The 15,860-nt window shown below is 35.9% G+C and overlaps 1 protein-coding gene across 3 annotated transcripts in view; it reads left to right on the top strand.

The window, feature by feature from the left end:
- NDFIP1 (Nedd4 family interacting protein 1) overlaps positions 1-15,860 on the top strand; it is a 57,906-nt gene that overhangs the window by 29,571 nt on the left and 12,475 nt on the right. The window lies entirely within an intron of this gene.

Here is a 15,860-nt window from a genome sequence, read left to right as displayed (position 1 = left end):
ACCCCTGATGAATTCTAGTTACTTAGTTCAAATGAACTACATTTTAAGGTTCTGAAAGAATTGGTAGATTGATTATTGAGCCAGTGTATATTTTGAAAGATTATAGGAAAATGATAGTGGTACTGAAGAACTGGAGAAAAAGAAATGTTATCCTGCTCCAAACTAGTAGAACATACTATAGGCCAGTGTATTTGACTTTAATTCGTAGGGAAATTCTAGGACAGTTCATTAAAGAAATACTTGGGGAACATCTAGACAAGGAAATGGTAATTATAAGTAACCAGCTGAGCTTCCTTAAGAACAGTTCTTGCCAGATTTTACTATTTCCTTATTCAGAGGGATTACTGAACTAATAGATGAGAATGCTGTGGATACAGTTTGAACAAAGTTTTTGAAAATGTGCTTATGGGAGAAGATGAAAACATGAATAGACAAATACAGTCAGATGGAGTCAGAATTGATTGAATGACTATACAAAGAATAGTTGTTCAAGAGTTCAGTGTCAGTATGTTAAGATGTTTTCAATAGAATGGGAATCTGGATTCCTATGGTACTCCATGTTTGGTCCAATGCTGTTTAACATTTTTATCATTAAATAAAATTTATTTTTTATCTTGGATAAATTTTCAGATCATACCAAAAAGTAGATAACAGAGTCTAAATACAAAAGAATTTTAATGGACTCTATGGCATTGAATTGAGTAAGAGAAATTCAAGAGATTGTTAAAATCTTGTTCTTTACAAGTAGAAGATAAGAGAAACATGGTGTAAAGCAATTGAAAAAACAAAATCAGTATTAGTTAATTGTGTTGTGGCAGGCAAAACAAAATTTAAATGGAACTTTAGATTGCATTAAGAAGAACATAATTTCCCAGGAAAAGAGAGGTGATAATCCCACAATATTTTGCTTTTATTAGTCCTAATTTGAAGTATTGTGTTTCAGTTCTGGGTATCATCTTTTTTTTTTTCATTTTTTAAGCCATCTTTGTTTATTTTTTCAATAACATAGTTTTCATCATTAATTTTTATAAAATTTTCTCCACTCTTCCCATCCTTCCTCCCTCTACAAGATAGTAAACAATTTGATATAGGTTAAGTGTGCATAATCATGTTCATATAAGTTTTTCTGAAATTCCTCTGCTCGTCATTTCTTATAGAACAACAGTGTTTCATTACTATAATATATCACAACTTGTTCAGTCATTCCCTAATTGATGGGCATCCCCTCAGTCTCTTTTTGTTTGCCACAAGAAGAGCTGCTATAACTGTGGTTATAAATGTGATCTTTTCCCCTTTTTTGTGATCTCTTTGGGATATAGACCTTGTAGTATATTGCTGGATCAAAGTATGGACAGTTTTATAAGTCATAGTTCCAAATTGTTCTCAAGAATGGTTAAGTAAGTTCATATTGCCACCAACAGTACATTAGTGTCCTAGTTTTCCTACATCCTGTCCAACATTTATCATTTCCCTTTTCTGTCATTTCATTTTAGCTAATGTGATAGCTGTGAGGTGGTATCTCAGAGTTGTTTTAATTTGCATTTCTCTAATCAGTAGTGATTTAGAGAATTTTTATTTTTAGGTTTTTGCAAGGCAATGGGGTTAAGTGGCTTGCCCAAGGCCACAGAGCTAGGTAATTATTAAGCGTCTGAGTCCTCCTGACCCCAGGGCCCGGTGCTCTATCCGCTGTGCCATCTAGCCGCCCCGATTTAGAGCATTTTTAAATGACTATAGTTAGCTTTAATTTCTTCATCTGAAAACTGTTGCCTGTTCAAATCCTTTGATCATTTATCAATTGGGGAATGATTTCTATTCTTATAAATTTGATTCAATTCTCTGTGTGTTTTAGAAATTAGGCCTTTATCAGAAACACTGGCTGTAAAGATTGCTTCCTAGCTTTCTACTTTCCTTCTAATTTTGGTTGCATTGGTTTTGTTTGTGCAAAAACTCTAATATAATTAACATAAACAAAATAACATAATGTAACATATTCATTTTATACTTTATATTGTTCTCTATCTTTTGTTTGGTCATAAAAATCTTCCCCTCTGTATAGATCTGACAGATAAACTATTCTTTCCTTTCCTAATTGTTTTAGGTTTCACCCTTTATGTCTAAATCATGTACTAGGTACCACACTTTGGTTAACTTTTGATATAACTTTTAGGTTATCCAAAGGAAGTCACAAAGGATAGTGAAGAGTCCTTAACTCTATGTCATAAAGTGATCAGTTGAAGGAATTGTGCATGTTTATTAGCCTGGAAAAGAGAAAACTTGGAAGGGGATGGGGGATGGGGAAAAGGGAAGCTGAACAGACATGATTATTACTAATCTTTAAGTATTTGAAGGACTGTCATGGAACAGAAGGTAAAATTTAAATTTTGTCAATAAAACTTGTTAAAGATTAGAGCTATTTAAAAATAGAATGAGCTGCCTAGCTGACTGAGATCCCTTCCTTGGAGGTTTTCAGGCAGAGGCTTGACTTTAGAGATATTTCTGACTCAGTGCAGTGACAGGAGAGAGGGAGAGACAGAGGCGCTGGCTTTCTACTACCTGTTGTTTGGGTAAGCTAGTAATTATCTTCATTTTTGCTAGAATCTTTATGACCTGCTTGGGGCATCTAGGTGGGGCTGTGGATAGAACACTGGGCTTAGAATCAGAAAAACTCATTGTTTGAGCTCAATTCTTCCTAGCTATGTGACTCTGAGCAAATCACCTAACTCTGCTTCAGTTCCACTCTAGCATTCTTTGCCAAGAAAGTCCCAAAATGGGGTTACTAAAAGTTGGACATATCTGAAATGACTAAACAACAGTTATAATCTGCTTGTTTATCTCCAAATGGTTGGACCCAGTATCATCCTTTAATACATTCCAATCTTTGTGTCAGATCTGAAAGCTCTGAAAACAAGATTGTTTTGAATCAAGAAATCATGTTAATTTTTAAAAAGCTACTTTTTCAGGATGTGACTGGTTGGTACCCTCACTTCTGATACTTACATTTCTGGCAGGAACTGAGTTAGGGGAGGACTACAAATTATTTTGTTCTCTATTCTACATAACTAAATGGTAATGAGATGACTAGAGCAGTCAAAGAACTTTTATGTCAAACTGTTCAGTACTTGTGTTTAGTTGAATGAGCTGCTGTATAACCTGAAGTCATTGGGCTAGAATGAGTGGAAAGACTGGGATGCCATCTTCAAGTATATCCGCTTCAAGGACTTCATTTGGAGGTTCATTACAAGGATCTCTCTTACAAGATGAAAACTGGACCACCAGCCTGAATAGTTCAGTGTGATATAAGACATTGGGGCATAATCAGAGATTAAATCTAGCAGGAGGAAATGGACCTAGGACTGTTGCAATCTCTTGTTTTAAGCACTCTAATGTGCATATGTGTGCTAGAGGATGTGTCTTCTAGATCTGTGATTTCATTTGTGAGGAGGAAAAGCCCTTTACTGATATATGTTGATATCTTTGAGTTTGTAGTGTGCTTAAGTACTGGGAGGTTAAGTGAATTTTCAGCGGGCATATAGTTTAGTGTATGTCTCAGAGGCAGGACTTGAATCCATGTCTTCTTGACTCCCAAGATTGGCCTTTTTTATCTGTTATGCTATTATGTCTTTAGGTTTCCTTTTATAATGTTATAATAGTTTAATGTTTAATAGATGTTTTTAAAGATTATTTCTGTGGTCTATTGTTAGTAGTGCCATTTTGGCTGTACTTTGAATTAATAAATAATGTTCATGAATGGATTTTATTTGTTTTAATGAAGTTGATCTTGTTAAAGATTATTTGAAATACATGACTCACAGTGAGTTAAGCTTACTAAATTTTAGAGCCACAGATGTTATTTTAATGCTAGAAAAAGATCCTCAATATATACCATGGAAACAATGTAAAGACTGATAAATTGCCTTCTGTGAGGGGTGGGCGGAGGGAAGTAAGATTAGGGGAAAGATTGTAAAACTCAAAGTAAATAAAATCTTTAAAAAAAAAAGCCTACAAGCTTCTACCTATATCCATGAAGAATCTAGAACCAGAAAGGTGACATCATTTAAATAAGAATTTGGTGGATATACAGTGATTTTTACTACAAAATTTGATAGTGAAGAGACTTTCTGATTGAGTATTTCCTCTATTATTTGAAATTTTTAAACTAGATCATCCCCCGTTACTGTGGTGTACATTTAACATTATTAGCAGTATTTAATGAGGGCTTGTTGGATATCAAGGGAATCTTGAAAGATGAAGAGAACATGCTTTTAGTCCTTCAGATTTCATCCAAGGTCAAAAGAAAAGCTACATATCTATGTCAATGTATGTTAAGATAATTTAGAGAGGCAACGGGACTTAGTTGATAGAATGGGTAGGAGTTGACTTCAAAGGCTGCTTTTATTGGCTACTAGTCATGTGACCATGAGCAACTTAACCTCTCTGAACCTAGTTTTTTTCATCTGTAAAATGAAGTAGATAATACCTGTAATAGTTTCTACATTCAAAGTATTATTCTGAGACTCAGATGAGATATTTATGTAAAGTACTTTAAGAACTTTATGAAGTTCTGTATAAATGTCAGTTGTTTGTATGATGTATGCACAGAAGGTGAACACTTATCAAATAGATCAAGACATTAACATTTATTCAAAATATTGATTCATTTAGTAAATTTTTTAAGTTCTTGCACTATACCAGGAACTGTGAAGGAAAAGGAGAAATAGAAGGTGCTATCAAGGAGTTTATCATCTTATTGGGGATGCACACAAAATAATTATAATGTTAGACAATACTGGACACCTCTGTCATATGAACTGTCATAAGTACCACAGAAATCAAAAGAAGGAACATAATTTATCGATGGTAGGGGAAGAATTATGAAAGGTGAAATTAGAGTCTCAGGAGAGTAGAATTTTAATAGGTACAGATAGAGAGGATAATTGAAATTTTTTATGAGGGAGAAAAGATATGAGTAAAGAATTGGATTTATAAAAAGCTTGGCTCAGAAACAATTTCCATAAGAAAATGAGATTGAAATTGTAGGTTAGACCCAGATTTATGAATGAGAGAAGGCAGGCCTTGGATGTTAGGCTAAGTAGGATGGATTTTATTTTCCTGATCCAGCAGGTTTTGAGTAGAACAGTGGGATTAAGCCTATCAAAATATTATTATTATGACAGGAATGTATAGAATTAGTTCAGAAAAGGGAGCAATGAATTGGGGAAATCATTTTAGGAGCTTATTACATGAAATAGGAAATGAAATATATTTGAAATTAAAATGGAAAATTTTTGATAAATTAGGCAAGAAAATAAAGCATTTGGATGGCTAAAAGCTTATTTGTCCTTATCTAAAGTCATAATTAACCATCTTTGGTTTTGAATGTTCCTAAATAGTTCTTTTCTTTTGTGTAAGTGTTGAGTTTATGCTGCAAATGTGTTAGTTCTTTTTTTTAACCTGGGTTCAAATCCAACCTCAGTCACTTTTTTATTTTTATTTTTTTAATATTCTCTTTTTGTACAAATAATGTTTTTTTTATACATTAATATAATATTTTTGTTTAAGAGTAAACAGAATACCCCCTCCCCCCACAAAATATAGACTCACTTGAGTGATAAAGTAAAAGGGAGAGAAAAAAATTAAAATTAAAAAAAAGAACAGTAATAATTGTAGGCATGGCCAGGTGGCGCAATGGATGGAGCCCCAGCCCTAGAGCCAGGAGCACCCGAGCCCATATCCAGCTCTGTACACCCAACAATCACCCAGCCATGTGACATGCAAGCTACCCCAACCCCACTGCCCTGCAAAAACCAAAAAAAAGGAAAAAAAGACCCCAAATAAAATAAAATAGTACTAATAGTAGGGGTGGCTGGGTGGTGGACAGAGCATTGGCCCTTGAGCCAGGAGCACCTGAGTCCAAATCCGGCCTCAGACACCCAACAATCACCCTGCTGTGCAGCTCCAGGCAGGCCACCCAGCCCAATTTGCCCTGCACCCCCTCCAAATAAAAATAATAATAAAAATGTGCTTCAGTCTTTGTTCCAACACCAACAGCTCTGTCACAGGTGGATCACATTCTTTATGATAAGTCCATCGCAAAAGTTACTTCCATATTTTTCCACCGTTGCCATTGCTAATCGCAACTCCCTCCTTTCATATTTCTCCACTACCATGTACTATATTTTCTCTCTCCTTTCACTCTGACTCTGCTGTAGGGTAGCTGAGTGGCGCAGCAGACAGATCCCTTTGCCTAGGGCCAAGTGGCCCTGAGCCCCCCATACCACCCCTTAGGCCCAGCTTCCACCTGGCCCTATGGTCCAGGACAGGCCATCCAGTCCCAGCCCCTTGCAAGAAGTAAAGGAAAATGTGTTATATCTGACCACTCTCCCCCCATGGTCCATCCTCTCCTCTATCACTCACATCCCCCCCTTCCCACTGTCCCCCCCTCTCCTTCTTACTCCAGATGCCTATACCCCATTGAGTATATATGCTGTTTCCTCTCCTAGCCACCTCTGATGAGAGCGAAGATTCTCTCATTCCCCCTTGCCTTTCCCCCTTCCATATCATTGCAATAGCTCATTGTAGTAAAGAAAAATCTTATTATATGAGATATCTTGGCCTATTTATTCCCCCTCTCCTTTTTCTTTACTCCATTTTTACACCATATTTTATCTTCAAATTCAGCTTTCTCCTGTGCTTCAACTATAAAAGCTCCCTACCTGCTCTATTAACTGAGATAGTTCATATGAATATTATCAGTGTCATTTTTCTATGCAGGAATATATGCAGTTCATCATCAAGTTCCTCATATTTTCCCCCCTCTCTTCCAGTCTCCATGCTTCACCTGAGTCCTGTATCTGAAGATCAAACCTTCTATTCAGCTCTGGCCATTCCAGTAGGAATGTTTCAAATCCCCCCGGTTCATTGAAAGTCCATCTTTTTTCCCTGGAAGAGGACATTCAGCCTTGCTGAGTAGTTGATTCTTGGTTGCATTCTAAGCTCTTTTGCCTTCTGGTATATTATATTCCAAGCCCTACAAGCTTTTAATGTAGTTGCTGCTAAGTCCTGTGAGATCCAGATTGTAGCTCCACGATATTTGAACTGTGTCCTTCTGGCTGCTTGTAATATTTTCTCTTTGACTTGGGACTTCTGGAATTTGGCTGTAATATTCCTAGGGTTTGGTTTTTTGGGATCTCTTTCTCTGGGGATCTGGGGATTCTCTCCATTTCTATTTTGCCCTCTGCTTCTAGAATATCAGGGCAATTTTCCTGTAGTAATTCTTTGAAAATGATGTCAAGGCTCTTTTCCTATCATGACTTTCAGGTATCCCAGTAATTTTTAAATTATCTTTCCTAAGTCTGTTTTCCCATATCAGTTGTTTTTTTAATAAGATATTTCACATTTTCTTCTAATTTTTTATTTTTTTGGTTTTGAAGTAATGAATCCTGGTTTCTCGTAAATTCATCACTCTCCCTGAGTTCTATTCTTTTTCTGAAGGATTTGTTTTCCTCAGAGAATTTTCTTATCTTTTTCCATCTGGCCAATTTTTTTTTTTTTTTGCTAGGCAATGCGGTTAAGTGGCTTGCCCAAGGTCACATGGTTAGGCAATTATTAAGTGTCTGAGGCCGGATTTGAATTCAGGTACTCTTGACTCCAGGGCCGATGCTCTATCCACTGCACCACCTAGCTGCCCCCCCAATTTTTCTTTTTAAAGCATTCTTCTCCTCAATAACTTTTTGAACTGTTTTATCCATTTGACCTAAGCTGGTTTTTAGCACGCTATTTTCTTAAGCATTTTTTTGGATTTCCTTGGCTAGGCTGCTGACTTCATTTTGATGTTTTTACTGCATCTCTCTCATTTCTTTTCCTAGTTTTTCTTCTAACTCCCTCATTTGATTTTTGAAGTCTTTTTTGAGCTCTGTCATAGCCTGAGCCCAATTTGTTTTTCTTGGAGTCTTTAGATGCAGGAGCTTGTGCTTCCTCATCTTCAGACTGAGTATTTTGATCCTTTTTGGACTCATATGCAAAATATTTCTCAGTGGTGTTCCTCTTATTTCTCTGCTTGCTCATTTTCCCAGACTGAGCCTGTTATTGGGGTGCTTCCTGAGCTTTTGGGACACTCCCAAAAGGGTCTCAGTGTGTGAGGCTCTGTCCTCCCTCCTGGTCTGTGAATGACCATATGTGCTCCCCTCTACCACGGGGCTGAGGTGGGGGGGTCCCTGCTGTTCTATTGGGGAGCCTAGACTGCTATCAGGATCTGAATGTGGTCAGAACCCCAGAGTCCTGTTCCAGGGGCAGAGGACAGAGCTCTGCAGTCTCTCTTCACTCCCCTCCCTAGGTTCAATGGGTTCATGCCCTGGGGGCTCCTGCTTCTGTTTCCTGGATCTGGGCTGCCTTGGCCAAGCTGCTTGCTGTGTGCCCTGAGGGCTGGGCTTGCTCTGGCAGAGGTCCCCTGCTGTTACCCCACTTTGTGCCTGGTGCTCCCCAGGGGCGTAGCTCAGGAGACTCCCCCACGCTGCTGTGAGCCATGGTTCCCAGGGCCCTGGGGCTGCCTCTGGGAGGCTGATGTTCTATGGCTCTGGCGGGCCACCCCTCTGGTGGGTCACCCCTTCGACCCCGGGAGCAGAGCCTTTCTGTTCTTTTCCAGGTTACCTGGAGTAGGAGAATTGCCTCACTGGGTTCTCTGTGGGTTCTGTCTCTCAAAATTTAGTTAGAGCCCTTAGTTTCCAAGTTTTATGAGGGAGCTTCTAAGAGATGTTCCTCTCTTGTCACCATCTTGGCCCCGCCCCCATGTTAGTTCTTAAATAGAAGTTATTCTTAGTAAGAAAGATGTGTTGAAGAAGAAGGCATTAATGGTACAAGACAAGTCTCAGTTTTGAAATATTTCATGTTTTATAGAAGGGAAAGATGTGATTTGGGAAAAAGAAGATAAAGTTATTTTGGGCCTTTATCAACTTTGGGCCTGTAATCAAATCTTTACAGATTGAATGGTACTTCAGAGATCATCTAGTGCAATTTATACCTGAATGAATTTCTTGCAGCATTTCTAGTAAATTATCAAACAGTCAAGGTAGCCTTTCTATTTTTGCATAGTTCTAATTGTTTGGAAGCTTTCCCTTATATAAAGGCTAAACCTACCCTTTTGTAACTCCTATCAGTTCTGGTTCTGTCCTGAGTTTAAGCAGTCCAATAATGAGATCCACTAATCTCTCTTTCATTTTCTAGTCTTTAAAGACATGTCTTCATGTGGCTTGAACATGAAGACTTCATTATTCTATTCAGCCTCTTCTCTGATCATTTTCCAACTTTTCAGTGAGTTTCCTAAAATGTGGAGCCCTGAGCTGAACACAATACTTGTGATGTGATTTGATCAAAGGAGACACTTTCCTAGACAGTGTACTTCTCTCTTAATGTGGACCAAAGTTTTTTGTTTATTTCTTTGTTCTTATAGAAATGCACCGTTTATTCCTATTCTTTCTAGTGTTTTTGTTTTTTAAAATATTTTTTCAGTTACATATAAAAATGTTAAACATTCTTTTAAAAAAAAGTTTTCAGTTCTATTTTTTCTCCCTACCTCTCTCCCTCTCCCCCCTCATTGAGAATACAAACAATTCTGTATAGGTTATACATGCGCGGTCATGTAAAACATATTTCCATATTAGTCATATTGTGAAAGAAAACACAGACAAAAATGGAAATGGATAGCATTTTTGGAATTGAGTCCTTTGAAATGGTCTTGGATTATTGAATTGCTGAAAATAGCTAAGTCATTCACAGATTATCATCATGCAGTATTGTTGTTACTTTGTACAGTGTTCTTCTGTTTCTACTCTTTTCATTTTACATTAAATGCATGTAAGGTTTTTCAGGTTTTTTTCTTAGAACATCCTGTTTGTCATTTCTTATAGCACAGTAATATTCCATTGCAATCATATATCAAAACTTGTCCAGCTATTCCCCAATGAATAGGAATCCCCTCAATTTCCAATTCTTTACCAACACAAAAAGAACTCATAAATACTTTTGCATAAATAGGTCTTCTTTCTTTTTTCCTTTTTCCTTTTATTTTGTCTCCTTGGGATATAGAACTAGTATAGGTGTTGAGTCAAAGGGTATACATAGTTTTCAAATTGTTCTACAGAATGGTTTGATCAATTCATAATTAACAGTGAATAAAAAAAAATCCAGTGCTTAATTTTACATCATTCCCTCCAGCATTTGTCATTTTCTTTTTCTGTCAGAGTTGTTTTAATTTGCACTTCTAATCAGTAGCAATCCAGAGAATTTTTTCATAAGACTATAGGTAAAGGGCAGATATTGGAGTGAACAGAGCACCTGCCCTGGAGTCAGGAGGACCTGAGTTCAAATTTGCCCTCGGATACTTAATAATTACTTGGCTGTGTGACCTTGGGCAAGTTACTCAACCCCATTGCCCTGCAGAAACAAAAAATAAGACTATAGGTAGCTTTGATTTCTTTGAAAACTGCCTTTGAAAACTGAAAACCATTTATCAATTGAGGCATAACTTGCATTCTTATGAAGTTGACTCAGTTCTTTATATATTTGAAAAATAAGACCTTTATCAGAGAAATTTGCTGTAAAATTTCCCCTCAATTTTGTTTTCTTTTCATCTTGACTGATGCATTGGTTTTGTTTATGCAAAACCTTTTAAATTTGATGTAATCAAAATTATTCATTTTACATCCTGTAATGTTCTTCCTCCCTTGTTTAATCATACATTCTTCCCTTACCTATAAAGCTGATGGATAAACTACTCCATGCTTCTAATTATATGTCACCCTTTACATCTTAAGTCTTATACTTGTTTTGACCTTAATTTGGTATATGTATAGAGATGCTGATCTATACCTAGTTTCTCTTTTTAAAAAATTTATTTAAGGTGGGGTTAAGTGATTTGTCCAAGGTACATAGCTAGGCAATTATTAAGTGTCTGAGTCTGGATTTGAACTCTGGTCTTTCTGACTCCAGGGTCCATGCTCTATTCATTGTGCCACTTAACTACCCCTACCTAGTTTCTTACAAACTGATTTCCAGTTTACCCAGCAGTTTTTGTCAAGTAATACATTTTTGTCCCAAAGCTTAGATCTTTGAGATTATCAAAATTAGATTACTATGTTGTTTGTTACTGTGTATTATGTACATAAATTTATTTTACTGATCCACCATTCTATTTCTTAGCCAATATCAGAATGTTTTTGTGTTTATTCTTTGTAATATAGTTTGAGATCTGGTATGACTAGACCATCTTCCTTTTTATCACATTAGTTTTTTTGTGTAATATCAGACTTTTACCCCCCCCCAAAAAAGAAAGAAATTCAAATGTTTTGGGGTGAAGTACTGTCTAGTCCACCATCCCCATCTTTTACTAATAAAGTTCTTTTAACTCCTGAGAAAGAAATGTTAGAACAAAATAAAAAGATTGATAAAAGAGAAAGAAATGTAAAATAATTATTAACAAGAAGAGCTGACTTGGAAACCAGATCTAAGTAAGACAATTTAAGAGTCATCAATTTCTCTGAAAAACATGACCAGAATATATCCTGGATACAATTTTAAAAAATCATAAATGCAAACCGTTCAGATTTATTATAACCCAAGGGCACAATGAAAATGGAAAAATTCACTGGTCACCTCTTGACAGAAGCCCCCAAATGAATCTTCTCAGAATTCCATTAGTGAAAATCCACTTTCTGGGTCATAAAGTAGCAAAAGAAAGTTCAAGTACCTAAGAATAAATCAGAATCACACTCTGGTGGCTAAAGGAGAAAAGATCTTCTAATACAGGATTCCAGAAGATTAAGACTTACAAGATAAGCATTTAACAAGCTTATTTTATGTGTATATTCTAAGCATTGAGAATACAAAGAAAGGCAAGAGCAGTACCTGCTTTCAAGGATCTCACAGTCTGATGGACTGACAATATATAAACACTATATACAAATGAAGTACAGCATAAATTAGAGGTCATCTTATAAAGAAGATACTGTGGAAACAGCTTGAAGAAGGTGGGCTTCTAGTTGAAACTTAAAAAAGAAGCCATCAGAAGCAGAAAGGAAGAGAGAATTCTGGCATGGGGAACAAAATCAGGACATGGAGTATTGTGGGAGGAACCATAATGGCCTATTCTCTGGATCACAAAGTACAATGAGGAGTAGGGTATAAGAATATTAGAAAGCTAAGAAGGGGGCAGGGTTAATGACCTTGGAATTATAACTGGGAGACATTGGAGTTTATTGTATATAAAATGATGTAGTCAGATTTTTGTTTTAGGAAAATCACACTGATAGAAATGGAGGAGGATGAACTAGAATGGAAAGATTCAATTTAAGGCAAGGAAACAACTGAGAATAATTTACCTATCCTACAAGATTAAACTTAATATTAAAGGGGGGAGGAATGGACTTTGAATGAAATAGAAAACTTTTGTGCATTCCTAATTACAAAACAAAACCCAAAACTGAGTGGAAACTTTAAACCCAAACTCAGAAGTCAAGAAAAATTTGTAAATAAAAGAGCTTTGGTAAGGGGCTTAAAATGCAGGTAAGAGGCAAGTCTCCTTTTAGAATCCTTATGATTTCAGGGTCACTTAAGGATTTAAATAAGACAAAGTTTGGGAGTGGTTTTGTTCAGTTTTGATGTCTTAAGGGAGGAGAGAAAAGTGAAGGAAAGTAATAAGGGGAAAAATTTCCTAGTTCTCTTAGTTGATGCTCAAGCAAAAGATTATGCAAATATGGAATAAATGACATTCTTTGAGCTTCACTCAGTTTCATTTGAACCAGATGAACTGATGAAGGATGTTCAAACATACAGATACACCCACATATTTCAGAGAACTCATACTTACCAGACTGGCAGAGAAGTCATTAAACATAACAGGAAAAAGGGAGAGTGAGGTTTAAGAGGGAGGGGAGTGTTGAAGAGGGAAACAAAACAAATTTTAATTTCAGAGGTAGCTCTATTGTAAAGGGAAGATTTAATAGTATGTATAAGAAGCAGTGACTAAGGTCTAGGTAAGGAGAAGAAAGCAGACATTAATGAGCACTAATGTTGCTCACATTCCTTTCCTTCTACTACTTTGTAAAAAGTAGACTAAGAGGTAAAGAGGGTATATTTGATATTAATTCATGAAACAGTAGAGAATGGTGGAATGAATTAGAAGATAGAACATAATATATTTTTAGAAATAGACTTGATTCATTTAGATTTAAGATGAGTGCATTTGTGCTTCAGGTGAATTGAAAAAAGAAGCAAGGGTAGTAATCATAGAAATCATAGAAATAGACAAAATTAAAAGACAAGGGGATTATGTTATAGTTAAAGAAACTCTTAAGCAATGAAATAAATGCCATACTTAATATATGTTAAGTGGCATAGCACTAAAAAAGAAGAAAAGTAAATTGAGATATATAGAGAGGAAGAGAAAGCAAATCTATATTTGCATACTTCGGTATACCCCACCAAACCTAGATAAACTAGCAAAAAGATAAACAGGAAAGAAATTAAGGACCTGAATAGAAATAAAGTTTCAAATTAAAGTACTCATCTATGCATTTTTCCCTTTACAGAAATTGATGATGTGCTAGAATGTACAGACTCAAATACAGGAACAACAAAAGTACTCAGCATATATTTTTTGACAACAGTGCAATAAAAATATAATGAGTATAGGGTCTTGGAAGAAAATATTCAAATTTTAATGGAAACTAAATAATCCTAAAAAGTGATGAATCAAAGAAAAAATTTCAGTTGCCAGGAGTACTTACTGAGAGGTACATAATTTGCCTGGTATCATCTAGCAAGTTTCAGAGGCAGAACTGGAGTCCTGTTTGTGGCTCTGAGGCAAGCCCAACTGTTGTACTGCACTGCCTCTTCTTCTGACAATATTTGACAGCATATAACATTAAAAAGCATAAACATAAATAAACATTTCCTTAATATGATAAATAATTTTTAAGCCAAGGACCAATATTGTTTGACATGAGACCTTTCCAATGAATCAGAGGTAATGCCTGCTACAGAGTTATTTATAATTGTAGCTAATGGCTAACATTTCTGCTAAGCAGAAATGCTTACAACCATCCTTTGATGGAGGTACTATTATTATCCCTATTATTGTACAGGTGAGGAAACTGAGACAAACAGATGTTGAGTGACTTGCCCAGCATCACACAACTAGTGAAACATCTGAGACTGGATGCGAATTTGGGGCTTTCTGACTGTGTGCTACATTCTTTTCACTGTGCCACCTAGCTGCCTCTATAGCAGTGGGGAAAAAAATGAAATTGAAGGACTAAGTATAGAGAAAGAGGAAATTAAATTATCACTTTGTAGATGATAAGATAGTCTGCATTGCGAATGAACCTCAGTACATAAGTGGCTAGAGGATTATATGTAGTCAACTCCTCAAAGGAGAAAAACTGAAAAACCACATAAAAATGTTTTAAATCATGAATAATAAGGGAAATATATATTAAAATAACTGATTTCACTTTATACCCATCAGATTAACAAAGATAACCAAAAAAAAAAAGACAGTTGTTGGACAAAATGGGCAATCCAGCTAATGCCTTTTTGAAGTTTCTGTGAACCAGATACAGCCATTCTGGAAAGAAGTTTGGAACTATTCCTTCCTCTTAAATCAGTAAAGTTTGCATACCCTTTGACCCAGCAGTATCAATGTTTGAACGTTGTCTTAAGAAAACAAAGAAGGAAAAGATTGTTGTGCTATAAAAATAAAGGGATGAAATAAAATAATACTGTGAGTTTTTTTTAAATCCAGGAATTTGTTTCTCATGACTTGTCTATATTTGTAATGGGCTTCGTTTCTCTTGCCTTCTCAGTGTATGGAACCAGGGCAAGGGAAAGAATTTTGAGCTGAAAAAAATTGAATTAAATAAAAATAAAGGGACAGTTTCAGGAAAACCCTGGGAGTACCTGGCCTGCATTAAGTAGAATCAGAAGAACAATTTATATGAAAACTAAGAAAACAATAAAGAACAATTTTAATAAGATTTAGCCCTTAATAATACAGTGACTACACTGGAAGACCAATGATGAAACCTCCTTCCCATCCCTTGATGGAAAGAAAGGCAAAGACTTTTGGAAGTGGTTTGATATATAGATGTTTTGCTTGATGCTAATTATTGGGAAGTTAGGAGGAGGTAAAGAAGGGAATTGGTGGGGAAAAGGATGACTGATATTAAGGGGAAAATGAATAAAAAGACCATTAGTGAAGCATTTTAAAAAGGGGAAAAAAATCAGATATGAAGGAAAAGAAAACAGGGATAGCATTTTTTATTTTTTGGCAAGGCAGTGGTGTAAAGTGACTTGACCAAAGTCACACAGCTAGGTAATTATTAAGTGTCTGAGGACAAATTCTAACCCAGGTCCTCCTGACTCCCAGGGATGGTGCTCTATCCACTATGCCACTTAGCTACCTTGACCAGGATAGTTTTGAAACTAATATGCTGAATGTATTGATATACTTCAAAAAACAAGTTGTGTGTAATAAAGATTGGCAGTTTCATGTCAAATTCTCTTTTTTCTGTTCTTTGTGTATGTCAATAGTCATTTGCTGATATTTGTCAGATTCAGAGTAACCAAAAACATTTTAATTATATAACAAAGTACAGACATTTAAAAATTTAATTTTTCAGATTTTTTTTTTTGGGTGGGGATGGCAGGGCTAGCTTAATTTGTTTCATTTAAAAGCAAAGTAAATGGCAATATGTTGAAATGTTAAACTCCTGACTCTAATTTTTTTATTGTGTGACCATTTGATTTCTCTGATAGGAGTAATGATAATACTGTTATACCTCATAAAATATCTGTGAAGAAGATGCTTT

This window comes from Macrotis lagotis, chromosome 1 (genome assembly GCF_037893015.1).
Source record: "Macrotis lagotis isolate mMagLag1 chromosome 1, bilby.v1.9.chrom.fasta, whole genome shotgun sequence".
Taxonomy (NCBI): domain Eukaryota; kingdom Metazoa; phylum Chordata; class Mammalia; order Peramelemorphia; family Peramelidae; genus Macrotis; species Macrotis lagotis.
The sequence above is the reverse complement of the archived record's forward strand: the minus strand, read 5'-3'. Positions and strand labels throughout refer to the sequence as shown.